Raw genomic sequence first — 25580 nt, forward strand, 5'->3', positions numbered from 1 at the left:
CTACATTTCTGTTGTGACAAAGATGCTTCCTGAAGCATTTTGAACTACTGTAATGGTACGAAAATGCAGTAATTAACTCAGTTTGAGGGAGAATGTGCTAACCAAGTTTGCCAAGGAGACTTTGAAAACGACAAAACAGTACGAATCGGCAGTTGATTTCTGAAATACGTCACCGCCTATTTTTGTGTAAAGTTCCAAATTTGATTTGTAATCACGAATTTATTCCTTAGTAGTCTCGTCTCGTCTCGTCCCGCAGACGTTTGACGTGCTTGCGCTGTCATATGGACCACGACCCGAGCGGCAGCGAGCGGCAGTCGGGCAAAGTCGGGACAAGTCGGGACGGGGACAGGGATTGCAAACCACGCAGACACCTGGTGTGAGGCGAGGCGAGGCGAGGCGAGGCGAGGCGAGGCGAGGAAGCCCACATCGCTACCAGTGGCGCCCTCCAGCACGACACTGCCACACCCCGCACAGGCCCTCCGCTGGACACCAGGGACAAGATGCGTCCTCCGCTAGTGTCGAAGGCTGCACGCGCCCAGCGAATGACAGGAGGTGCAACGAGCAACAGTGCGTCTCACACACGCGGCGGTGCGCCCGCTAATTCGGCCGTCGCTCGCTGGGACGCCGGGCGCGCCCCCAGCGCCGTCCTCGAGGAACTGGCTGTTGCAGAAGGAAGTACTTTCGTCAAATGCGGCGGAAAACTAACATTTTGTGTGTTGGGAGAGAAGCCGAACGCGAATTCTGCCGTCCTCCTACATTACACTAGTGCCAACGGCCATACCATGGTGAATACACCGGTTCTCGTCCGATCACCGAAGTTAAGCATCATCGGGCCCGGTTAGTACTTGGATGGGTGACCGCCTGGGAAACCCGGGTGCTGTTGGCTCCTTTCCTTTCTTTTTTGTTTTGTTATTATGTCGCTACCCCTGCCAGCCCAATTTTCAAACTACCTTTCTGTTGTGACAAAGATGCTTCCTTAACCCTTTTAAACTACTGTAATGGTAAGAAAATGCAGTAATTAAAAAACTTAAAAGAAAAGGTGTGTTGGCTCCTTTCCTTTCTTTTTGTTTTGTTATTATGTCGCCAGCCCAATTTTCAAACTACATTTCTGTTGTGACAAAGATGCTTCCTGAAGCATTTTGAACTACTGTAATGGTACGAAAATGCAGTAATTAACTCAGTTTGAGGGAGAATGTGCTAACCAAGTTTGCCAAGGAGACTTTGAAAACGACAAAACAGTACGAATCGGCAGTTGATTTCTGAAATACGTCACCGCCTATTTTTGTGTAAAGTTCCAAATTTGATTTGTAATCACGAATTTATTCCTTAGTAGTCTCGTCTCGTCTCGTCCCGCAGACGTTTGACGTGCTTGCGCTGTCATATGGACCACGACCCGAGCGGCAGCGAGCGGCAGTCGGGCAAAGTCGGGACAGGGATTGCAAACCACGCAGACACCTGGTGTGAGGCGAGGCGAGGCGAGGCGAGGCGAGGCGAGGCGAGGAAGCCCACATCGCTACCAGTGGCGCCCTCCAGCACGACACTGCCACACCCCGCACAGGCCCTCCGCTGGACACCAGGGACAAGATGCGTCCTCCGCTAGTGTCGAAGGCTGCACGCGCCCAGCGAATGACAGGAGGTGCAACGAGCAACAGTGCGTCTCACACACGCGGCGGTGCGCCCGCTAATTCGGCCGTCGCTCGCTGGGACGCCGGGCGCGCCCCCAGCGCCGTCCTCGAGGAACTGGCTGTTGCAGAAGGAAGTACTTTCGTCAAATGCGGCGGAAAACTAACATTTTGTGTGTTGGGAGAGAAGCCGAACGCGAATTCTGCCGTCCTCCTACATTACACTAGTGCCAACGGCCATACCATGGTGAATACACCGGTTCTCGTCCGATCACCGAAGTTAAGCATCATCGGGCCCGGTTAGTACTTGGATGGGTGACCGCCTGGGAAACCCGGGTGCTGTTGGCTCCTTTCCTTTCTTTTTTGTTTTGTTATTATGTCGCTACCCCTGCCAGCCCAATTTTCAAACTACCTTTCTGTTGTGACAAAGATGCTTCCTTAACCCTTTTAAACTACTGTAATGGTAAGAAAATGCAGTAATTAAAAAACTTAAAAGAAAAGGTGTGTTGGCTCCTTTCCTTTCTTTTTGTTTTGTTATTATGTCGCTACCCCTGCCAGCCCAATTTTCAAACTACATTTCTGTTGTGACAAAGATGCCTCCTGAAGCATTTTGAACTACTGTAATGGTACGAAAATGCAGTAATTAACTCAGTTTGAGGGAGAATGTGCTAACCAAGTTTGCCAAGGAGACTTTGAAAACGACAAAACAGTACGAATCGGCAGTTGATTTCTGAAATACGTCACCGCCTATTTTTGTGTAAAGTTCCAAATTTGATTTGTAATCACGAATTTATTCCTTAGTAGTCTCGTCTCGTCTCGTCCCGCAGACGTTTGACGTGCTTGCGCTGTCATATGGACCACGACCCGAGCGGCAGCGAGCGGCAGTCGGGCAAAGTCGGGACAGGGATTGCAAACCACGCAGACACCTGGTGTGAGGCGAGGCGAGGCGAGGCGAGGCGAGGCGAGGCGAGGAAGCCCACATCGCTACCAGTGGCGCCCTCCAGCACGACACTGCCACACCCCGCACAGGCCCTCCGCTGGACACCAGGGACAAGATGCGTCCTCCGCTAGTGTCGAAGGCTGCACGCGCCCAGCGAATGACAGGAGGTGCAACGAGCAACAGTGCGTCTCACACACGCGGCGGTGCGCCCGCTAATTCGGCCGTCGCTCGCTGGGACGCCGGGCGCGCCCCCAGCGCCGTCCTCGAGGAACTGGCTGTTGCAGAAGGAAGTACTTTCGTCAAATGCGGCGGAAAACTAACATTTTGTGTGTTGGGAGAGAAGCCGAACGCGAATTCTGCCGTCCTCCTACATTACACTAGTGCCAACGGCCATACCATGGTGAATACACCGGTTCTCGTCCGATCACCGAAGTTAAGCATCATCGGGCCCGGTTAGTACTTGGATGGGTGACCGCCTGGGAAACCCGGGTGCTGTTGGCTCCTTTCCTTTCTTTTTTGTTTTGTTATTATGTCGCTACCCCTGCCAGCCCAATTTTCAAACTACCTTTCTGTTGTGACAAAGATGCTTCCTTAACCCTTTTAAACTACTGTAATGGTAAGAAAATGCAGTAATTAAAAAACTTAAAAGAAAAGGTGTGTTGGATCCTTTCCTTTCTTTTTGTTTTGTTATTATGTCGCTACCCCTGCCAGCCCAATTTTCAAACTACATTTCTGTTGTGACAAAGATGCCTCCTGAAGCATTTTGAACTACTGTAATGGTACGAAAATGCAGTAATTAACTCAGTTTGAGGGAGAATGTGCTAACCAAGTTTGCCAAGGAGACTTTGAAAACGACAAAACAGTACGAATCGGCAGTTGATTTCTGAAATACGTCACCGCCTATTTTTGTGTAAAGTTCCAAATTTGATTTGTAATCACGAATTTATTCCTTAGTAGTCTCGTCTCGTCTCGTCCCGCAGACGTTTGACGTGCTTGCGCTGTCATATGGACCACGACCCGAGCGGCAGCGAGCGGCAGTCGGGCAAAGTCGGGACAGGGATTGCAAACCACGCAGACACCTGGTGTGAGGCGAGGCGAGGCGAGGCGAGGCGAGGCGAGGCGAGGAAGCCCACATCGCTACCAGTGGCGCCCTCCAGCACGACACTGCCACACCCCGCACAGGCCCTCCGCTGGACACCAGGGACAAGATGCGTCCTCCGCTAGTGTCGAAGGCTGCACGCGCCCAGCGAATGACAGGAGGTGCAACGAGCAACAGTGCGTCTCACACACGCGGCGGTGCGCCCGCTAATTCGGCCGTCGCTCGCTGGGACGCCGGGCGCGCCCCCAGCGCCGTCCTCGAGGAACTGGCTGTTGCAGAAGGAAGTACTTTCGTCAAATGCGGCGGAAAACTAACATTTTGTGTGTTGGGAGAGAAGCCGAACGCGAATTCTGCCGTCCTCCTACATTACACTAGTGCCAACGGCCATACCATGGTGAATACACCGGTTCTCGTCCGATCACCGAAGTTAAGCATCATCGGGCCCGGTTAGTACTTGGATGGGTGACCGCCTGGGAAACCCGGGTGCTGTTGGCTCCTTTCCTTTCTTTTTTGTTTTGTTATTATGTCGCTACCCCTGCCAGCCCAATTTTCAAACTACCTTTCTGTTGTGACAAAGATGCTTCCTTAACCCTTTTAAACTACTGTAATGGTAAGAAAATGCAGTAATTAAAAAACTTAAAAGAAAAGGTGTGTTGGCTCCTTTCCTTTCTTTTTGTTTTGTTATTATGTCGCCAGCCCAATTTTCAAACTACATTTCTGTTGTGACAAAGATGCTTCCTGAAGCATTTTGAACTACTGTAATGGTACGAAAATGCAGTAATTAACTCAGTTTGAGGGAGAATGTGCTAACCAAGTTTGCCAAGGAGACTTTGAAAACGACAAAACAGTACGAATCGGCAGTTGATTTCTGAAATACGTCACCGCCTATTTTTGTGTAAAGTTCCAAATTTGATTTGTAATCACGAATTTATTCCTTAGTAGTCTCGTCTCGTCTCGTCCCGCAGACGTTTGACGTGCTTGCGCTGTCATATGGACCACGACCCGAGCGGCAGCGAGCGGCAGTCGGGCAAAGTCGGGACAGGGATTGCAAACCACGCAGACACCTGGTGTGAGGCGAGGCGAGGCGAGGCGAGGCGAGGCGAGGCGAGGAAGCCCACATCGCTACCAGTGGCGCCCTCCAGCACGACACTGCCACACCCCGCACAGGCCCTCCGCTGGACACCAGGGACAAGATGCGTCCTCCGCTAGTGTCGAAGGCTGCACGCGCCCAGCGAATGACAGGAGGTGCAACGAGCAACAGTGCGTCTCACACACGCGGCGGTGCGCCTGCTAATTCGGCCGTCGCTCGCTGGGACGCCGGGCGCGCCCCCAGCGCCGTCCTCGAGGAACTGGCTGTTGCAGAAGGAAGTACTTTCGTCAAATGCGGCGGAAAACTAACATTTTGTGTGTTGGGAGAGAAGCCGAACGCGAATTCTGCCGTCCTCCTACATTACACTAGTGCCAACGGCCATACCATGGTGAATACACCGGTTCTCGTCCGATCACCGAAGTTAAGCATCATCGGGCCCGGTTAGTACTTGGATGGGTGACCGCCTGGGAAACCCGGGTGCTGTTGGCTCCTTTCCTTTCTTTTTTGTTTTGTTATTATGTCGCTACCCCTGCCAGCCCAATTTTCAAACTACCTTTCTGTTGTGACAAAGATGCTTCCTTAACCCTTTTAAACTACTGTAATGGTAAGAAAATGCAGTAATTAAAAAACTTAAAAGAAAAGGTGTGTTGGCTCCTTTCCTTTCTTTTTGTTTTGTTATTATGTCGCTACCCCTGCCAGCCCAATTTTCAAACTACATTTCTGTTGTGACAAAGATGCCTCCTGAAGCATTTTGAACTACTGTAATGGTACGAAAATGCAGTAATTAACTCAGTTTGAGGGAGAATGTGCTAACCAAGTTTGCCAAGGAGACTTTGAAAACGACAAAACAGTACGAATCGGCAGTTGATTTCTGAAATACGTCACCGCCTATTTTTGTGTAAAGTTCCAAATTTGATTTGTAATCACGAATTTATTCCTTAGTAGTCTCGTCTCGTCTCGTCCCGCAGACGTTTGACGTGCTTGCGCTGTCATATGGACCACGACCCGAGCGGCAGCGAGCGGCAGTCGGGCAAAGTCGGGACAGGGATTGCAAACCACGCAGACACCTGGTGTGAGGCGAGGCGAGGCGAGGCGAGGCGAGGCGAGGCGAGGAAGCCCACATCGCTACCAGTGGCGCCCTCCAGCACGACACTGCCACACCCCGCACAGGCCCTCCGCTGGACACCAGGGACAAGATGCGTCCTCCGCTAGTGTCGAAGGCTGCACGCGCCCAGCGAATGACAGGAGGTGCAACGAGCAACAGTGCGTCTCACACACGCGGCGGTGCGCCCGCTAATTCGGCCGTCGCTCGCTGGGACGCCGGGCGCGCCCCCAGCGCCGTCCTCGAGGAACTGGCTGTTGCAGAAGGAAGTACTTTCGTCAAATGCGGCGGAAAACTAACATTTTGTGTGTTGGGAGAGAAGCCGAACGCGAATTCTGCCGTCCTCCTACATTACACTAGTGCCAACGGCCATACCATGGTGAATACACCGGTTCTCGTCCGATCACCGAAGTTAAGCATCATCGGGCCCGGTTAGTACTTGGATGGGTGACCGCCTGGGAAACCCGGGTGCTGTTGGCTCCTTTCCTTTCTTTTTTGTTTTGTTATTATGTCGCTACCCCTGCCAGCCCAATTTTCAAACTACCTTTCTGTTGTGACAAAGATGCTTCCTTAACCCTTTTAAACTACTGTAATGGTAAGAAAATGCAGTAATTAAAAAACTTAAAAGAAAAGGTGTGTTGGCTCCTTTCCTTTCTTTTTGTTTTGTTATTATGTCGCCAGCCCAATTTTCAAACTACATTTCTGTTGTGACAAAGATGCTTCCTGAAGCATTTTGAACTACTGTAATGGTACGAAAATGCAGTAATTAACTCAGTTTGAGGGAGAATGTGCTAACCAAGTTTGCCAAGGAGACTTTGAAAACGACAAAACAGTACGAATCGGCAGTTGATTTCTGAAATACGTCACCGCCTATTTTTGTGTAAAGTTCCAAATTTGATTTGTAATCACGAATTTATTCCTTAGTAGTCTCGTCTCGTCTCGTCCCGCAGACGTTTGACGTGCTTGCGCTGTCATATGGACCACGACCCGAGCGGCAGCGAGCGGCAGTCGGGCAAAGTCGGGACAGGGATTGCAAACCACGCAGACACCTGGTGTGAGGCGAGGCGAGGCGAGGCGAGGCGAGGCGAGGCGAGGAAGCCCACATCGCTACCAGTGGCGCCCTCCAGCACGACACTGCCACACCCCGCACAGGCCCTCCGCTGGACACCAGGGACAAGATGCGTCCTCCGCTAGTGTCGAAGGCTGCACGCGCCCAGCGAATGACAGGAGGTGCAACGAGCAACAGTGCGTCTCACACACGCGGCGGTGCGCCTGCTAATTCGGCCGTCGCTCGCTGGGACGCCGGGCGCGCCCCCAGCGCCGTCCTCGAGGAACTGGCTGTTGCAGAAGGAAGTACTTTCGTCAAATGCGGCGGAAAACTAACATTTTGTGTGTTGGGAGAGAAGCCGAACGCGAATTCTGCCGTCCTCCTACATTACACTAGTGCCAACGGCCATACCATGGTGAATACACCGGTTCTCGTCCGATCACCGAAGTTAAGCATCATCGGGCCCGGTTAGTACTTGGATGGGTGACCGCCTGGGAAACCCGGGTGCTGTTGGCTCCTTTCCTTTCTTTTTTGTTTTGTTATTATGTCGCTACCCCTGCCAGCCCAATTTTCAAACTACCTTTCTGTTGTGACAAAGATGCTTCCTTAACCCTTTTAAACTACTGTAATGGTAAGAAAATGCAGTAATTAAAAAACTTAAAAGAAAAGGTGTGTTGGCTCCTTTCCTTTCTTTTTGTTTTGTTATTATGTCGCTACCCCTGCCAGCCCAATTTTCAAACTACATTTCTGTTGTGACAAAGATGCCTCCTGAAGCATTTTGAACTACTGTAATGGTACGAAAATGCAGTAATTAACTCAGTTTGAGGGAGAATGTGCTAACCAAGTTTGCCAAGGAGACTTTGAAAACGACAAAACAGTACGAATCGGCAGTTGATTTCTGAAATACGTCACCGCCTATTTTTGTGTAAAGTTCCAAATTTGATTTGTAATCACGAATTTATTCCTTAGTAGTCTCGTCTCGTCTCGTCCCGCAGACGTTTGACGTGCTTGCGCTGTCATATGGACCACGACCCGAGCGGCAGCGAGCGGCAGTCGGGCAAAGTCGGGACAGGGATTGCAAACCACGCAGACACCTGGTGTGAGGCGAGGCGAGGCGAGGCGAGGCGAGGCGAGGCGAGGAAGCCCACATCGCTACCAGTGGCGCCCTCCAGCACGACACTGCCACACCCCGCACAGGCCCTCCGCTGGACACCAGGGACAAGATGCGTCCTCCGCTAGTGTCGAAGGCTGCACGCGCCCAGCGAATGACAGGAGGTGCAACGAGCAACAGTGCGTCTCACACACGCGGCGGTGCGCCCGCTAATTCGGCCGTCGCTCGCTGGGACGCCGGGCGCGCCCCCAGCGCCGTCCTCGAGGAACTGGCTGTTGCAGAAGGAAGTACTTTCGTCAAATGCGGCGGAAAACTAACATTTTGTGTGTTGGGAGAGAAGCCGAACGCGAATTCTGCCGTCCTCCTACATTACACTAGTGCCAACGGCCATACCATGGTGAATACACCGGTTCTCGTCCGATCACCGAAGTTAAGCATCATCGGGCCCGGTTAGTACTTGGATGGGTGACCGCCTGGGAAACCCGGGTGCTGTTGGCTCCTTTCCTTTCTTTTTTGTTTTGTTATTATGTCGCTACCCCTGCCAGCCCAATTTTCAAACTACCTTTCTGTTGTGACAAAGATGCTTCCTTAACCCTTTTAAACTACTGTAATGGTAAGAAAATGCAGTAATTAAAAAACTTAAAAGAAAAGGTGTGTTGGATCCTTTCCTTTCTTTTTGTTTTGTTATTATGTCGCTACCCCTGCCAGCCCAATTTTCAAACTACATTTCTGTTGTGACAAAGATGCCTCCTGAAGCATTTTGAACTACTGTAATGGTACGAAAATGCAGTAATTAACTCAGTTTGAGGGAGAATGTGCTAACCAAGTTTGCCAAGGAGACTTTGAAAACGACAAAACAGTACGAATCGGCAGTTGATTTCTGAAATACGTCACCGCCTATTTTTGTGTAAAGTTCCAAATTTGATTTGTAATCACGAATTTATTCCTTAGTAGTCTCGTCTCGTCTCGTCCCGCAGACGTTTGACGTGCTTGCGCTGTCATATGGACCACGACCCGAGCGGCAGCGAGCGGCAGTCGGGCAAAGTCGGGACAGGGATTGCAAACCACGCAGACACCTGGTGTGAGGCGAGGCGAGGCGAGGCGAGGCGAGGCGAGGCGAGGAAGCCCACATCGCTACCAGTGGCGCCCTCCAGCACGACACTGCCACACCCCGCACAGGCCCTCCGCTGGACACCAGGGACAAGATGCGTCCTCCGCTAGTGTCGAAGGCTGCACGCGCCCAGCGAATGACAGGAGGTGCAACGAGCAACAGTGCGTCTCACACACGCGGCGGTGCGCCCGCTAATTCGGCCGTCGCTCGCTGGGACGCCGGGCGCGCCCCCAGCGCCGTCCTCGAGGAACTGGCTGTTGCAGAAGGAAGTACTTTCGTCAAATGCGGCGGAAAACTAACATTTTGTGTGTTGGGAGAGAAGCCGAACGCGAATTCTGCCGTCCTCCTACATTACACTAGTGCCAACGGCCATACCATGGTGAATACACCGGTTCTCGTCCGATCACCGAAGTTAAGCATCATCGGGCCCGGTTAGTACTTGGATGGGTGACCGCCTGGGAAACCCGGGTGCTGTTGGCTCCTTTCCTTTCTTTTTTGTTTTGTTATTATGTCGCTACCCCTGCCAGCCCAATTTTCAAACTACCTTTCTGTTGTGACAAAGATGCTTCCTTAACCCTTTTAAACTACTGTAATGGTAAGAAAATGCAGTAATTAAAAAACTTAAAAGAAAAGGTGTGTTGGCTCCTTTCCTTTCTTTTTGTTTTGTTATTATGTCGCCAGCCCAATTTTCAAACTACATTTCTGTTGTGACAAAGATGCTTCCTGAAGCATTTTGAACTACTGTAATGGTACGAAAATGCAGTAATTAACTCAGTTTGAGGGAGAATGTGCTAACCAAGTTTGCCAAGGAGACTTTGAAAACGACAAAACAGTACGAATCGGCAGTTGATTTCTGAAATACGTCACCGCCTATTTTTGTGTAAAGTTCCAAATTTGATTTGTAATCACGAATTTATTCCTTAGTAGTCTCGTCTCGTCTCGTCCCGCAGACGTTTGACGTGCTTGCGCTGTCATATGGACCACGACCCGAGCGGCAGCGAGCGGCAGTCGGGCAAAGTCGGGACAGGGATTGCAAACCACGCAGACACCTGGTGTGAGGCGAGGCGAGGCGAGGCGAGGCGAGGCGAGGCGAGGAAGCCCACATCGCTACCAGTGGCGCCCTCCAGCACGACACTGCCACACCCCGCACAGGCCCTCCGCTGGACACCAGGGACAAGATGCGTCCTCCGCTAGTGTCGAAGGCTGCACGCGCCCAGCGAATGACAGGAGGTGCAACGAGCAACAGTGCGTCTCACACACGCGGCGGTGCGCCCGCTAATTCGGCCGTCGCTCGCTGGGACGCCGGGCGCGCCCCCAGCGCCGTCCTCGAGGAACTGGCTGTTGCAGAAGGAAGTACTTTCGTCAAATGCGGCGGAAAACTAACATTTTGTGTGTTGGGAGAGAAGCCGAACGCGAATTCTGCCGTCCTCCTACATTACACTAGTGCCAACGGCCATACCATGGTGAATACACCGGTTCTCGTCCGATCACCGAAGTTAAGCATCATCGGGCCCGGTTAGTACTTGGATGGGTGACCGCCTGGGAAACCCGGGTGCTGTTGGCTCCTTTCCTTTCTTTTTTGTTTTGTTATTATGTCGCTACCCCTGCCAGCCCAATTTTCAAACTACCTTTCTGTTGTGACAAAGATGCTTCCTTAACCCTTTTAAACTACTGTAATGGTAAGAAAATGCAGTAATTAAAAAACTTAAAAGAAAAGGTGTGTTGGCTCCTTTCCTTTCTTTTTGTTTTGTTATTATGTCGCCAGCCCAATTTTCAAACTACATTTCTGTTGTGACAAAGATGCTTCCTGAAGCATTTTGAACTACTGTAATGGTACGAAAATGCAGTAATTAACTCAGTTTGAGGGAGAATGTGCTAACCAAGTTTGCCAAGGAGACTTTGAAAACGACAAAACAGTACGAATCGGCAGTTGATTTCTGAAATACGTCACCGCCTATTTTTGTGTAAAGTTCCAAATTTGATTTGTAATCACGAATTTATTCCTTAGTAGTCTCGTCTCGTCTCGTCCCGCAGACGTTTGACGTGCTTGCGCTGTCATATGGACCACGACCCGAGCGGCAGCGAGCGGCAGTCGGGCAAAGTCGGGACAGGGATTGCAAACCACGCAGACACCTGGTGTGAGGCGAGGCGAGGCGAGGCGAGGCGAGGCGAGGCGAGGAAGCCCACATCGCTACCAGTGGCGCCCTCCAGCACGACACTGCCACACCCCGCACAGGCCCTCCGCTGGACACCAGGGACAAGATGCGTCCTCCGCTAGTGTCGAAGGCTGCACGCGCCCAGCGAATGACAGGAGGTGCAACGAGCAACAGTGCGTCTCACACACGCGGCGGTGCGCCCGCTAATTCGGCCGTCGCTCGCTGGGACGCCGGGCGCGCCCCCAGCGCCGTCCTCGAGGAACTGGCTGTTGCAGAAGGAAGTACTTTCGTCAAATGCGGCGGAAAACTAACATTTTGTGTGTTGGGAGAGAAGCCGAACGCGAATTCTGCCGTCCTCCTACATTACACTAGTGCCAACGGCCATACCATGGTGAATACACCGGTTCTCGTCCGATCACCGAAGTTAAGCATCATCGGGCCCGGTTAGTACTTGGATGGGTGACCGCCTGGGAAACCCGGGTGCTGTTGGCTCCTTTCCTTTCTTTTTTGTTTTGTTATTATGTCGCTACCCCTGCCAGCCCAATTTTCAAACTACCTTTCTGTTGTGACAAAGATGCTTCCTTAACCCTTTTAAACTACTGTAATGGTAAGAAAATGCAGTAATTAAAAAACTTAAAAGAAAAGGTGTGTTGGCTCCTTTCCTTTCTTTTTGTTTTGTTATTATGTCGCCAGCCCAATTTTCAAACTACATTTCTGTTGTGACAAAGATGCTTCCTGAAGCATTTTGAACTACTGTAATGGTACGAAAATGCAGTAATTAACTCAGTTTGAGGGAGAATGTGCTAACCAAGTTTGCCAAGGAGACTTTGAAAACGACAAAACAGTACGAATCGGCAGTTGATTTCTGAAATACGTCACCGCCTATTTTTGTGTAAAGTTCCAAATTTGATTTGTAATCACGAATTTATTCCTTAGTAGTCTCGTCTCGTCTCGTCCCGCAGACGTTTGACGTGCTTGCGCTGTCATATGGACCACGACCCGAGCGGCAGCGAGCGGCAGTCGGGCAAAGTCGGGACAAGTCGGGACGGGGACAGGGATTGCAAACCACGCAGACACCTGGTGTGAGGCGAGGCGAGGCGAGGCGAGGCGAGGCGAGGCGAGGAAGCCCACATCGCTACCAGTGGCGCCCTCCAGCACGACACTGCCACACCCCGCACAGGCCCTCCGCTGGACACCAGGGACAAGATGCGTCCTCCGCTAGTGTCGAAGGCTGCACGCGCCCAGCGAATGACAGGAGGTGCAACGAGCAACAGTGCGTCTCACACACGCGGCGGTGCGCCCGCTAATTCGGCCGTCGCTCGCTGGGACGCCGGGCGCGCCCCCAGCGCCGTCCTCGAGGAACTGGCTGTTGCAGAAGGAAGTACTTTCGTCAAATGCGGCGGAAAACTAACATTTTGTGTGTTGGGAGAGAAGCCGAACGCGAATTCTGCCGTCCTCCTACATTACACTAGTGCCAACGGCCATACCATGGTGAATACACCGGTTCTCGTCCGATCACCGAAGTTAAGCATCATCGGGCCCGGTTAGTACTTGGATGGGTGACCGCCTGGGAAACCCGGGTGCTGTTGGCTCCTTTCCTTTCTTTTTTGTTTTGTTATTATGTCGCTACCCCTGCCAGCCCAATTTTCAAACTACCTTTCTGTTGTGACAAAGATGCTTCCTTAACATTTTTAAACTACTGTAATGGTAAGAAAATGCAGTAATTAAAAAACTTAAAAGAAAAGGTGTGTTGGCTCCTTTCCTTTCTTTTTGTTTTGTTATTATGTCGCCAGCCCAATTTTCAAACTACATTTCTGTTGTGACAAAGATGCTTCCTGAAGCATTTTGAACTACTGTAATGGTACGAAAATGCAGTAATTAACTCAGTTTGAGGGAGAATGTGCTAACCAAGTTTGCCAAGGAGACTTTGAAAACGACAAAACAGTACGAATCGGCAGTTGATTTCTGAAATACGTCACCGCCTATTTTTGTGTAAAGTTCCAAATTTGATTTGTAATCACGAATTTATTCCTTAGTAGTCTCGTCTCGTCTCGTCCCGCAGACGTTTGACGTGCTTGCGCTGTCATATGGACCACGACCCGAGCGGCAGCGAGCGGCAGTCGGGCAAAGTCGGGACAGGGATTGCAAACCACGCAGACACCTGGTGTGAGGCGAGGCGAGGCGAGGCGAGGCGAGGCGAGGCGAGGCGAGGAAGCCCACATCGCTACCAGTGGCGCCCTCCAGCACGACACTGCCACACCCCGCACAGGCCCTCCGCTGGACACCAGGGACAAGATGCGTCCTCCGCTAGTGTCGAAGGCTGCACGCGCCCAGCGAATGACAGGAGGTGCAACGAGCAACAGTGCGTCTCACACACGCGGCGGTGCGCCCGCTAATTCGGCCGTCGCTCGCTGGGACGCCGGGCGCGCCCCCAGCGCCGTCCTCGAGGAACTGGCTGTTGCAGAAGGAAGTACTTTCGTCAAATGCGGCGGAAAACTAACATTTTGTGTGTTGGGAGAGAAGCCGAACGCGAATTCTGCCGTCCTCCTACATTACACTAGTGCCAACGGCCATACCATGGTGAATACACCGGTTCTCGTCCGATCACCGAAGTTAAGCATCATCGGGCCCGGTTAGTACTTGGATGGGTGACCGCCTGGGAAACCCGGGTGCTGTTGGCTCCTTTCCTTTCTTTTTTGTTTTGTTATTATGTCGCTACCCCTGCCAGCCCAATTTTCAAACTACCTTTCTGTTGTGACAAAGATGCTTCCTTAACCCTTTTAAACTACTGTAATGGTAAGAAAATGCAGTAATTAAAAAACTTAAAAGAAAAGGTGTGTTGGCTCCTTTCCTTTCTTTTTGTTTTGTTATTATGTCGCCAGCCCAATTTTCAAACTACATTTCTGTTGTGACAAAGATGCTTCCTGAAGCATTTTGAACTACTGTAATGGTACGAAAATGCAGTAATTAACTCAGTTTGAGGGAGAATGTGCTAACCAAGTTTGCCAAGGAGACTTTGAAAACGACAAAACAGTACGAATCGGCAGTTGATTTCTGAAATACGTCACCGCCTATTTTTGTGTAAAGTTCCAAATTTGATTTGTAATCACGAATTTATTCCTTAGTAGTCTCGTCTCGTCTCGTCCCGCAGACGTTTGACGTGCTTGCGCTGTCATATGGACCACGACCCGAGCGGCAGCGAGCGGCAGTCGGGCAAAGTCGGGACAAGTCGGGACGGGGACAGGGATTGCAAACCACGCAGACACCTGGTGTGAGGCGAGGCGAGGCGAGGCGAGGCGAGGCGAGGCGAGGAAGCCCACATCGCTACCAGTGGCGCCCTCCAGCACGACACTGCCACACCCCGCACAGGCCCTCCGCTGGACACCAGGGACAAGATGCGTCCTCCGCTAGTGTCGAAGGCTGCACGCGCCCAGCGAATGACAGGAGGTGCAACGAGCAACAGTGCGTCTCACACACGCGGCGGTGCGCCCGCTAATTCGGCCGTCGCTCGCTGGGACGCCGGGCGCGCCCCCAGCGCCGTCCTCGAGGAACTGGCTGTTGCAGAAGGAAGTACTTTCGTCAAATGCGGCGGAAAACTAACATTTTGTGTGTTGGGAGAGAAGCCGAACGCGAATTCTGCCGTCCTCCTACATTACACTAGTGCCAACGGCCATACCATGGTGAATACACCGGTTCTCGTCCGATCACCGAAGTTAAGCATCATCGGGCCCGGTTAGTACTTGGATGGGTGACCGCCTGGGAAACCCGGGTGCTGTTGGCTCCTTTCCTTTCTTTTTTGTTTTGTTATTATGTCGCTACCCCTGCCAGCCCAATTTTCAAACTACCTTTCTGTTGTGACAAAGATGCTTCCTTAACCCTTTTAAACTACTGTAATGGTAAGAAAATGCAGTAATTAAAAAACTTAAAAGAAAAGGTGTGTTGGCTCCTTTCCTTTCTTTTTGTTTTGTTATTATGTCGCCAGCCCAATTTTCAAACTACATTTCTGTTGTGACAAAGATGCTTCCTGAAGCATTTTGAACTACTGTAATGGTACGAAAATGCAGTAATTAACTCAGTTTGAGGGAGAATGTGCTAACCAAGTTTGCCAAGGAGACTTTGAAAACGACAAAACAGTACGAATCGGCAGTTGATTTCTGAAATACGTCACCGCCTATTTTTGTGTAAAGTTCCAAATTTGATTTGTAATCACGAATTTATTCCTTAGTAGTCTCGTCTCGTCTCGTCCCGCAGACGTTTGACGTGCTTGCGCTGTCATATGGACCACGACCCGAGCGGCAGCGAGCGGCAGTCGGGCAAAGTCGGGACAAGTCGGGACGGGGACAGGGATTGCAAACCACGCAGACACCTGGTGTGAGGCGAGGCGAGGCGAGGCGAGGCGAGGCGAGGCGAGGCGAGGAAGCCCACATCGCTACCAGTGGCGCCCTCCAGCACGACACTGCCACACCCCGCACAGGCCCTCCGCTGGACACCAGGGACAAGATGCGTCCTCCGCTAGTGTCGAAGGCTGCACGCGCCCAGCGAATGACAGGAGGTGCAACGAGCAACAGTGCGTCTCACACACGCGGCGGTGCGCCCGCTAATTCGGCCGTCGCTCGCTGGGACGCCGGGCGCGCCCCCAGCGCCGTCCTCGAGGAACTGGCTGTTGCAGAAGGAAGTACTTTCGTCAAATGCGGCGGAAAACTAACATTTTGTGTGTTGGGAGAGAAGCCGAACGCGAATTCTGCCGTCCTCCTACATTACACTAGTGCCAACGGCCATACCATGGTGAATACACCGGTTCTCGTCCGATCACCGAAGTTAAGCATCATCGGGCCCGGTTAGTACTTGGATGGGTGACCGCCTGGGAAACCCGGGTGCTGTTGGCTCCTTTCCTTTCTTTTTTGTTTTGTTATTATGTCGCTACCCCTGCCAGCCCAATTTTCAAACTACCTTTCTGTTGTGACAAAGATGCTTCCTTAACCCTTTTAAACTACTGTAATGGTAAGAAAATGCAGTAATTAAAAAACTTAAAAGAAAAGGTGTGTTGGCTCCTTTCCTTTCTTTTTGTTTTGTTATTATGTCGCCAGCCCAATTTTCAAACTACATTTCTGTTGTGACAAAGATGCCTCCTGAAGCATTTTGAACTACTGTAATGGTACGAAAATGCAGTAATTAACTCAGTTTGAGGGAGAATGTGCTAACCAAGTTTGCCAAGGAGACTTTGAAAACGACAAAACAGTACGAATCGGCAGTTGATTTCTGAAATACGTCACCGCCTATTTTTGTGTAAAGTTCCAAATTTGATTTGTAATCACGAATTTATTCCTTAGTAGTCTCGTCTCGTCTCGTCCCGCAGACGTTTGACGTGCTTGCGCTGTCATATGGACCACGACCCGAGCGGCAGCGAGCGGCAGTCGGGCAAAGTCGGGACAGGGATTGCAAACCACGCAGACACCTGGTGTGAGGCGAGGCGAGGCGAGGCGAGGCGAGGAAGCCCACATCGCTACCAGTGGCGCCCTCCAGCACGACACTGCCACACCCCGCACAGGCCCTCCGCTGGACACCAGGGACAAGATGCGTCCTCCGCTAGTGTCGAAGGCTGCACGCGCCCAGCCACACCTCGGCGGCGCGCGCTCCGCTCGGCCGTTGGTGTTTGTGCCAGTCGCGTGCTCGCTGTGCCACGTGGCGGCTCTTCGCCTCGCGGTTGCTGGTTTTCATCACAACTGTGAGTAGACATGGACTCTGAAGATCGCGAGAATAATATCCAGTGCGAATTCGATCGCAATGTGTCCCGCCCGACTGCTTTAGAAATTCATCATTGGTTAATCAATGACTTAAAGTTAACCGATAGTGACGTCCTTGGCTTGCAGTTAGACACGTTCCTCAATTCTCTTTTCGTAAAGCTCAGTAATTCGGAACTTTGTGACAGTATCGTGTCCGTGAATGATGGTGTGCGAAAATTTAAACATTCTGACGGCAGTGTTAGTAATGTTAATATTACAAATGCAGGTTTTGGTGTTCGTAATGTGCGGGTGTTTAACCTTCCCTTTGAGGTCAAAAACGAGACCATCTCACGTTGTCTTGGCCCCTACGGCACTGTGTTGTCGGTTGTAAAAGAGAAGTGGTCGGCTGCGTACCCTTTTCAAGTGGAAAATGGTATTCGTAGCGTTCGAATGATAGTGAGAAAGCATGTTCCGTCATTTTTGTATATGGCCGGTCATCGTGCCTTCATTACATACAGTGGACAACCACAAACTTGTTCATATTGTAACGCTACGGACCACTTTAGACAACATTGTCCGCGCCGTAGGCGTCCGGTGCAGTTGCCACTTGGCGATGACGGTGACGCACAGACAACGTGGGCGGCAGTTGCATTAGGTGCACCCCCTTCGCCTGCCCGCCGTGTTGACACCGCTGTTGCAATGGACGTAACGTCTGTCGTCCCTGTTGTTGATGTCGGTTCGGTCGGTTCGGTCGTGTCGGTCGTGCCTTCGCCTGTTGCTGTTGATGTTGCTCTTGTTACACGGTCGGACATTCCGTCCGCGTCGACAGAGACGAGTGCCGAACCCGCTCCGGTTGTTGCTTCTGATATCGTGGCGAACCCGGTGCCCTCCGACGTTGTCGTGATGGACATTGTTCCACCTGATGTCTCTCATAATGTGGCACATATACAATCCGACCCGTCCGAATCCATCCCTGTTGAACGCGTCTTTATGTCGTCCCCAAAAGTGTCTGACACATCGGTCTCAGAACCTGTCCATCAGCGTACTGCCCCCGTTGTGCTTCCTCCGGAATCGGTTCCTGCTCCTGTAGCTGCTTGCGCTCCACCAAAGGCTCCTGCACCGCAAAAACCTAGGTCGCGGCGCGACACTGCTTCCCGGCGTCGCGGCTCTGTTGATCGGGCACGTAGTGTAAGCACTTCTGTGTTTTTATCGCAACGGTCCTCTTCTGGCAGGGAGCGTAGCCCGTCTCCGGAACGTAAACCCTCTCCGCGTTCGACGCCTTCAAAGTTACAGCCGAAGGCGTCTCAAAAAACCGCGCAGCGTGTCGTTCCTGACGCTCGGCCGGCTGCCCCTTCTGGGCGCCGTCAGCAGCATTCGGTGGCCGGTAGTCAGCACGCGCGTGCGGACGAACGCCGGCAGGAAATGGTCCGCCATTTGCAGGGTGTGTTACATTCTGGGGCAACGGGCGGTGCAATGGATACCGATGTCGATCCTGCGCCTATTCCGGTCCATTCCTCGCAAAAGCGAAAAGCCGAGGACCCTCCTGAGCCCCGCGCGCGCCCGTCTTCACAAGATCTCGCGTCGGTCCCTCCCACGCACGACGTACCTATGTCGGTGGGAAGTTCCGGTGCGCCCACGCTCACGGATGTTGCGGGTGCGTCTTCGCACGCGCAACCGTATGACTGGGGAGAGGATGTGGAGGAGGCTGACGGTACTTTCACTACCGTCTAGCTTCTTTGTTTGTTTCTTTCGTGTATGGTAGCGCACCTTCCATCTGTTGTCGCTACCGTAAATCTCAACCGTTTGGTGTCGCGTGCTAAGTACTTGAGCTTGGTGGACTTTTTACGTTTTGTCGCTGCCGACGTAGTCTTTTTGCAAGAAGTTGTGTCCGATCTTTTACAATTTGTTCCCGGCTATCAGGTGTTGTTTAACTTTGATCCGGAATGTAACTGTGGCACTGCGTTGTTAGTTAGGGCCGGCATTGCTTACACGGACGTTGCTACGATACCTAACGGGCGTGGGGTGGCCTGTACGGTCAACAACATCCGATACGTGAACGTGTACGCACCTTCCGGTGCTGAGGGGAAGCTGCAGCGTCGCGTGTTTTATAGCAGAGATCTTTGTCATCTTCTTTCTGGCACCCACCTGCCAATAGTGTTGGGTGGTGATTTTAATTGTGTGTTGGCTGATAGAGACCAGGAGCCACGGCCCTACAAATGTTTAGAACTCCAAACGCTTGTCACGGAAATGAAATTGGTCGATACCTGGCGTCATTTGTATCCCGCCGAACCGGGGTTTACTTATTATTACGTGACCGGTCGGAGCCGGATCGATCGCATTTATATTTCTGGTGACAAAAAGGGTTGTGTTATCGAGTCTAAGGTGCATCCCGTTCTCTTTTCGGACCACTGTGCATATGTTTGTCGCTTCCATTCTTTGCTAGCCACAAAACCCCGTATGCGGACTATGTGGAAGTTTAATGTTTGTCATTTGTCGCATCCTGGTTTTGAACCGGTTGTTTCTCGTGTGTGGCAGCAGGCTGCGAAATATCGTGCCGTGTATCCCACTGTTATATCGTGGTGGGTGGAATACGTGAAGCCAGCGCTCCGTAAAGCTATCTGTGAATTTAGTCGACAGCTTGCTCATTGGGAGAGGTCCACTATGCAGTTTTATGAAACTTGTCTCAATGACGCGATCCGCCTACAGCCGAACACTCCGGGTCTCAGGTGGGCGCAGATTCGGCAAATTAAAACCCGTCTTTTGGCCCTGAAGACGAAGTCGCTGAAAGGTAGTGTTGTGCGGAGTCAGGCTCCTGGTTCCTTTGACGACGAAGCGCCTTCCTTGTTTCATTACTTGCGGGAGCGCCGTCGGGCGGCGCGCCGTTACGTCACAGAACTGGAAACAGCTGATGGCGTGCGCGTCAGCACTCAGTCGGAGATTGTTGCTGAGGCACACCGGCACTTTGTCGATCTTTTTAGTGCTAAAGACAGTGACGATGTCGCCGTCTCTGATCTCCTTGCTGACGTTCCGCGGGTTCTCACAGTCACCGATCGTCTCCACCTTATTGAACCGTTCACTGTCGAGGAAGTGCGTGACGTGCTCAAACAGTGTGCGAAGAACAAATCGCCCGGCGCTGACGGCTTCCCGCCGGAATTCTATCTTCACTTTTGGTGTTTCTTTGGTCCTGTACTGACCACTATGTATAATGAAATCTTAAATGGTGTGTCGCTTCCTCCATCTTTTTTGGAAGGCGTAGTGACCCTAGCTCCAAAGACACCGACTAATCGTAAAATGTGTGACTTACGTCCCCTCACTCTCCTCAACGGTGACTACAAATTATTTACGAAATGTGTAGCGCTTCGTTTGAAAGTGATCATGCGCAAAGTGGTTAGTGAGTACCAATTTTGTGCTGTGCCACAACGCACGATTTACGACGCTGTGTTGACGTATCGCGACGCAATTGCGTATGCGACGACGCACAGACACCCTTTGGGCATTTTGTCAATCGATTTTGCTATGGCGTTCGATAGGGTGGGCCACCAATATCTACGGCGGGTGTTGCAACAATTTGGTTTCGGAGCGACCTTTATCAACATGCTCTTTAATTTGTTTACGGCGTCGTCATCACGAGTTTGCATTAATGGATGTTTTTCGGAGCCTGTTCCTGTACGATGCTCAGTGAAACAAGGATGCCCTTTATCAATGGCGTTATTTGCGATCTCTTTGGACCCTCTGTTGCGGAAATTGGCATCTTCTTGTCAGGGTTTGCGTCTTGGCGGTACCAAATACGTGTGCAGTGCATATGCCGATGATCTTGGTTTGTTGGTGTCCTCGGTCTCTGATTTCGACGTTATTCGTGCCATTCTAAACACATACGAACTTGCATCGGGCGCGAAAATTAATCCTCGTAAAACCGTCTTTCTACCGATTCATGCGTTTTCACGCGGTTTCTCGCGCCCGTGGTTTACGGTCACTCGTGAGCATAAAATTTTGGGCGTCCGATTTCGACCTAATCTTTTGCAGACGGCGGCTTCCAATTGGCGTCTTGTTCTGTATGGTATACGCGCGATGGCTCACTTGAGTGCCACTCGCACCCTGGCGCTAACACAGAGGGTCGCGCTGATCAATTCGTTCTTACTCAGCAAGGCCTGGTACTTAGCCCAACTATTTCACGTCCCGATAGAACTAGGACGTGCCATAACGCAAGCGGTCTATTGGTTTCTGTGGCGGGGGGATGTTTTTAAAGTGGCTTATCTCACGTGTACTTTGCCGCGTGACCGAGGTGGGCTTGGCCTGATCCACTTCGTGACCAAAGCATCTGCTTTACTGATTAATAGAACTTGTGTCACGATTGAGAAGAACGCCTCGCATCTCACGACTCTTTTGTTCCGTGTTTATCGTCCCTCCTCTGAGCTGGCTCCACTCGATCCGACCGGGATCCCATACCGCCTGCGTTATGTTCGGGACTTTTTCTTGCACAAGAGTTATCTCGGTGCTGACGACCTCGATCCTCGGACGAGATCAGCGCGGGGCGTGTATTCCGCCTTGCGGGGGCGGCCTGCTAGCAATAAGATGGAATTGCGTTTTCCTGAATCGGCGTGGCGGACAGTGTGGGCCAACATCCACGCCTCTTACTTGCCGCCGGACGTTAGTAGTTTGTGGTATAAGGTCGTGAATCGAGCCTTCCCCACGAACGACAAGATGTGTCGCATTCATTTGCGGCCGTCTGGCTTGTGTGATTATTGCCCCTGCGACGACACACTCGAACACCGATTTTCGTGTCCGCGATCGGCGTCGATTTGGACCATCGCCGTTAAGCTTCTTGCCCTGGTCAATCGCACGAGTCCTGCCAGCTTCTCAGTGGACGTCGCGCTGATTCCGGATTTTCGACCTTATCCGGCCACGAAACGTGCGGCTACTACGTGGCTCACTGCACATACTGTATATGCTCTCCTGCAATTGCAGCTGGCGGATGATTTTCTCTATCTTGAATATCTGTCTGCGCAGCATCGTCTTATTCACTCCCGGAATGACTATACTCAGACTTTTGCCAATTTTTTAACAATTGCTCTAAATTATGCTTTTGACAAACTGCTGTGATGACACCATTGTTTTCCCAAACATGTCTTTTTTCTAAATATTTGATTTGTATTTTCTATGGAACGTAAAACGATACTTGGATACATGACTTAAACGGATTCCTAATACGTCACTAATTTGATGCGCAGGACTGTTTTTCTTATGTACCAGAATCTTAGAGTGTAACTTATGCAGCATGTCGACGCAATTTTTCGTCAGATAAATAATGTGAATTGAGCCTTTCTCAATGTTTGTGTTTGTTTTTGTGTGTGTGCGTGTGTGTGTGTGTGTGTGTGTGTGTGTGTGTGTGTGTGTGTGTGTGTGTGTCTACGTATCTGGTTATACCAAAATTCGCCTGTGTTTATTGGCCGCCGGGACGCTCACGCAATATTGGCGGCCCATACGTAAATAACGTATATATTAATACTTTTGTTTATGTACATTCATCTATATATGTATCTATATATAACATTTTTCTTTCAACGATGAGTACTTTCGTGGCGTGTCTTCTAGTTCTGTCCCGAGCTTTTTGGTTTTCTTTCCGTTAGTTTCCAGCCGATTGGGGCTTGAATTGTTCCGTTGTTTTTGAGATTATCATTGCCAAAAAAAAAAAAAAAAAAAAAAAAAAAACAACACGAAATGAGAACATAACTTTTCGTTCATCTAGTGCGCCTACGTTTTGTAACCATTCGCTCACAGTATCAAGTGATGATTGATTGAATGCTTACGTTTCCTTTTGTGGCACACTGTACCGTTCACTCTCGTACGCAACAGGATGAGCTCGTTGCTTCATGTTTTTTTTTTTTTTTTCTCCTGGCCTCTTAGTGGCAGTCCTTGTTAATTTTATGCACTTTTGTATCGCGGATTTGACTTTGAAACGACTTTCTTGAATAATGTTTGATTTTAGTTTTCGTGGCAGTGATAGTCAGTGTTTTTAATAGTGACGTTATCATCTTTTGCCTCGTGCTTGTGCTCCCCTCATTTTTAATTTCTGTCGCTGTAGAACTTCACAGTGGTTTGGAGACAACACAAGCAGCGATGTTTTTTGTTGCTACAAAAAAAAATAACAAAAAAAAAATAAAATAAAATAAAACAAAAAAAAAATAAAAAAAAAAATTTCGTGGTGTGCGCTTTCCTCATAGTTTTTCCGGATTCAACGATCCCCGTACACGGTAACTACACCCCGCCGTGTGCTTAAGTGTGTTTTCGTTGGTGCCACGTCCCGTTCATTCTCGTTCGGCTTGGGTGCCGGTGTTTACCGGTTTTTCTCGTTTGCACAGTGAATGGAGTTTTCTTTATGGTGTCCCGCACTGATTATTCTTTTCCGGTGGCTGTATAGTCTTGGTTGCTTTTGGATGTTTTGTGTTCCCTTTGGACCGTAGTCACCGCCGGTTGTTACGGCGTGAAGCCGTTTTTTGCGTATAATGGGAGGTATTCTCACGTTTTCGTTTTTCATACATTGCAGGACCATTTCGCTTTTGTTACGTGTCTAGGACGCCACAATGCCTCCTTGGAAAAAAAAAAAAATGGTGAATACACCGGTAAATCTATTTTTAAGTAAAAAAACAAAAAAAAAAAAATGATGAATAAAAAAAAAAAAGAAAAAAAAGAAAAAAAAAAAAATGATGATTGCACCGGTTCTCGTCCGATCACCGAAGTTAAGCATCATTGGGCCCGGTTAGTACTTGGATGGGTGACCGCCTGGGAAACCCGGGTGCTGTTGGCTCCCTTTTTTTTTTTTGTTATTATGTCGCTACCCCTGGCAGCCCAATAAAAAAAAAGTGCTGTTGGCTCCCTTACATTTTCCCCTTTTTGCATCGCTCCCCCTGCCAGCCCTCTTTAAAAAAAAAAAAAAAAAAAAAAAAAAAAAAAATGGTGAATACACCGGTTCTCGTCCGATCACCGAAGTTAAGCATCATCGGGCCCGGTTAGTACTTGGATGGGTGACCGCCTGGGAAACCCGGGTGCTGTTGGCTCCTTTCCTTTCTTTTTTGTTTTGTTATTATGTCGCTACCCCTGCCAGCCCAATTTTCAAACTACCTTTCTGTTGTGACAAAGATGCTTCCTTAACCCTTTTAAACTACTGTAATGGTAAGAAAATGCAGTAATTAAAAAACTTAAAAGAAAAGGTGTGTTGGCTCCTTTCCTTTCTTTTTGTTTTGTTATTATGTCGCTACCCCTGCCAGCCCAATTTTCAAACTACATTTCTGTTGTGACAAAGATGCCTCCTGAAGCATTTTGAACTACTGTAATGGTACGAAAATGCAGTAATTAACTCAGTTTGAGGGAGAATGTGCTAACCAAGTTTGCCAAGGAGACTTTGAAAACGACAAAACAGTACGAATCGGCAGTTGATTTCTGAAATACGTCACCGCCTATTTTTGTGTAAAGTTCCAAATTTGATTTGTAATCACGAATTTATTCCTTAGTAGTCTCGTCTCGTCTCGTCCCGCAGACGTTTGACGTGCTTGCGCTGTCATATGGACCACGACCCGAGCGGCAGCGAGCGGCAGTCGGGCAAAGTCGGGACAAGTCGGGACGGGGACAGGGATTGCAAACCACGCAGACACCTGGTGTGAGGCGAGGCGAGGCGAGGCGAGGCGAGGCGAGGCGAGGAAGCCCACATCGCTACCAGTGGCGCCCTCCAGCACGACACTGCCACACCCCGCACAGGCCCTCCGCTGGACACCAGGGACAAGATGCGTCCTCCGCTAGTGTCGAAGGCTGCACGCGCCCAGCGAATGACAGGAGGTGCAACGAGCAACAGTGCGTCTCACACACGCGGCGGTGCGCCCGCTAATTCGGCCGTCGCTCGCTGGGACGCCGGGCGCGCCCCCAGCGCCGTCCTCGAGGAACTGGCTGTTGCAGAAGGAAGTACTTTCGTCAAATGCGGCGGAAAACTAACATTTTGTGTGTTGGGAGAGAAGCCGAACGCGAATTCTGCCGTCCTCCTACATTACACTAGTGCCAACGGCCATACCATGGTGAATACACCGGTTCTCGTCCGATCACCGAAGTTAAGCATCATCGGGCCCGGTTAGTACTTGGATGGGTGACCGCCTGGGAAACCCGGGTGCTGTTGGCTCCTTTCCTTTCTTTTTTGTTTTGTTATTATGTCGCTACCCCTGCCAGCCCAATTTTCAAACTACCTTTCTGTTGTGACAAAGATGCTTCCTTAACCCTTTTAAACTACTGTAATGGTAAGAAAATGCAGTAATTAAAAAACTTAAAAGAAAAGGTGTGTTGGCTCCTTTCCTTTCTTTTTGTTTTGTTATTATGTCGCCAGCCCAATTTTCAAACTACATTTCTGTTGTGACAAAGATGCTTCCTGAAGCATTTTGAACTACTGTAATGGTACGAAAATGCAGTAATTAACTCAGTTTGAGGGAGAATGTGCTAACCAAGTTTGCCAAGGAGACTTTGAAAACGACAAAACAGTACGAATCGGCAGTTGATTTCTGAAATACGTCACCGCCTATTTTTGTGTAAAGTTCCAAAT

At 50.4% G+C, this 25580-nt stretch overlaps 16 non-coding genes and 2 pseudogenes across 16 annotated transcripts; all 18 read left to right on the forward strand.

Moving 5' to 3' along the window:
- Nucleotides 1–767: 767 nt before the first annotated feature.
- Nucleotides 768–886, forward strand: LOC124597027. The gene has a single exon (XR_006978421.1). It is a non-coding gene; the product is annotated as a 5S ribosomal RNA (ribosomal RNA).
- Nucleotides 887–1851: 965 nt separating this feature from the next.
- On the forward strand, nucleotides 1852–1970 carry LOC124597040. Its single transcript, XR_006978423.1, has one exon. It is a non-coding gene; the product is annotated as a 5S ribosomal RNA (ribosomal RNA).
- Nucleotides 1971–2944: 974 nt separating this feature from the next.
- Nucleotides 2945–3063, forward strand: LOC124597051. Its single transcript, XR_006978424.1, has one exon. It is a non-coding gene; the product is annotated as a 5S ribosomal RNA (ribosomal RNA).
- Nucleotides 3064–4037: 974 nt separating this feature from the next.
- Nucleotides 4038–4156, forward strand: LOC124597063. Its single transcript, XR_006978425.1, has one exon. It is a non-coding gene; the product is annotated as a 5S ribosomal RNA (ribosomal RNA).
- A 965-nt stretch (nucleotides 4157–5121) lies between these two features.
- Nucleotides 5122–5240, forward strand: LOC124597075. The gene has a single exon (XR_006978426.1). It is a non-coding gene; the product is annotated as a 5S ribosomal RNA (ribosomal RNA).
- Nucleotides 5241–6214: 974 nt separating this feature from the next.
- LOC124597086 lies at nucleotides 6215–6333 on the forward strand. Its single transcript, XR_006978427.1, has one exon. It is a non-coding gene; the product is annotated as a 5S ribosomal RNA (ribosomal RNA).
- A 965-nt stretch (nucleotides 6334–7298) lies between these two features.
- Nucleotides 7299–7417, forward strand: LOC124597097. Its single transcript, XR_006978428.1, has one exon. It is a non-coding gene; the product is annotated as a 5S ribosomal RNA (ribosomal RNA).
- Nucleotides 7418–8391: 974 nt separating this feature from the next.
- On the forward strand, nucleotides 8392–8510 carry LOC124597109. Its single transcript, XR_006978429.1, has one exon. It is a non-coding gene; the product is annotated as a 5S ribosomal RNA (ribosomal RNA).
- Nucleotides 8511–9484: 974 nt separating this feature from the next.
- Nucleotides 9485–9603, forward strand: LOC124597121. Its single transcript, XR_006978430.1, has one exon. It is a non-coding gene; the product is annotated as a 5S ribosomal RNA (ribosomal RNA).
- A 965-nt stretch (nucleotides 9604–10568) lies between these two features.
- Nucleotides 10569–10687, forward strand: LOC124597132. Its single transcript, XR_006978431.1, has one exon. It is a non-coding gene; the product is annotated as a 5S ribosomal RNA (ribosomal RNA).
- Nucleotides 10688–11652: 965 nt separating this feature from the next.
- LOC124597144 lies at nucleotides 11653–11771 on the forward strand. Its single transcript, XR_006978432.1, has one exon. It is a non-coding gene; the product is annotated as a 5S ribosomal RNA (ribosomal RNA).
- A 981-nt stretch (nucleotides 11772–12752) lies between these two features.
- On the forward strand, nucleotides 12753–12871 carry LOC124597157. Its single transcript, XR_006978434.1, has one exon. It is a non-coding gene; the product is annotated as a 5S ribosomal RNA (ribosomal RNA).
- A 970-nt stretch (nucleotides 12872–13841) lies between these two features.
- LOC124597169 lies at nucleotides 13842–13960 on the forward strand. The gene has a single exon (XR_006978435.1). It is a non-coding gene; the product is annotated as a 5S ribosomal RNA (ribosomal RNA).
- Nucleotides 13961–14941: 981 nt separating this feature from the next.
- Nucleotides 14942–15060, forward strand: LOC124597180. Its single transcript, XR_006978436.1, has one exon. It is a non-coding gene; the product is annotated as a 5S ribosomal RNA (ribosomal RNA).
- A 986-nt stretch (nucleotides 15061–16046) lies between these two features.
- LOC124597192 lies at nucleotides 16047–16165 on the forward strand. The gene has a single exon (XR_006978437.1). It is a non-coding gene; the product is annotated as a 5S ribosomal RNA (ribosomal RNA).
- A 7525-nt stretch (nucleotides 16166–23690) lies between these two features.
- LOC124597747 lies at nucleotides 23691–23807 on the forward strand (annotated as a pseudogene).
- A 131-nt stretch (nucleotides 23808–23938) lies between these two features.
- On the forward strand, nucleotides 23939–24057 carry LOC124597032 (annotated as a pseudogene).
- Nucleotides 24058–25047: 990 nt separating this feature from the next.
- On the forward strand, nucleotides 25048–25166 carry LOC124597204. The gene has a single exon (XR_006978438.1). It is a non-coding gene; the product is annotated as a 5S ribosomal RNA (ribosomal RNA).
- Nucleotides 25167–25580: the final 414 nt, after the last annotated feature.

This window comes from Schistocerca americana, chromosome 2 (assembly GCF_021461395.2).
Source record: "Schistocerca americana isolate TAMUIC-IGC-003095 chromosome 2, iqSchAmer2.1, whole genome shotgun sequence".
In the NCBI taxonomy this organism is placed as follows: Eukaryota; Metazoa; Arthropoda; class Insecta; order Orthoptera; family Acrididae; genus Schistocerca; species Schistocerca americana.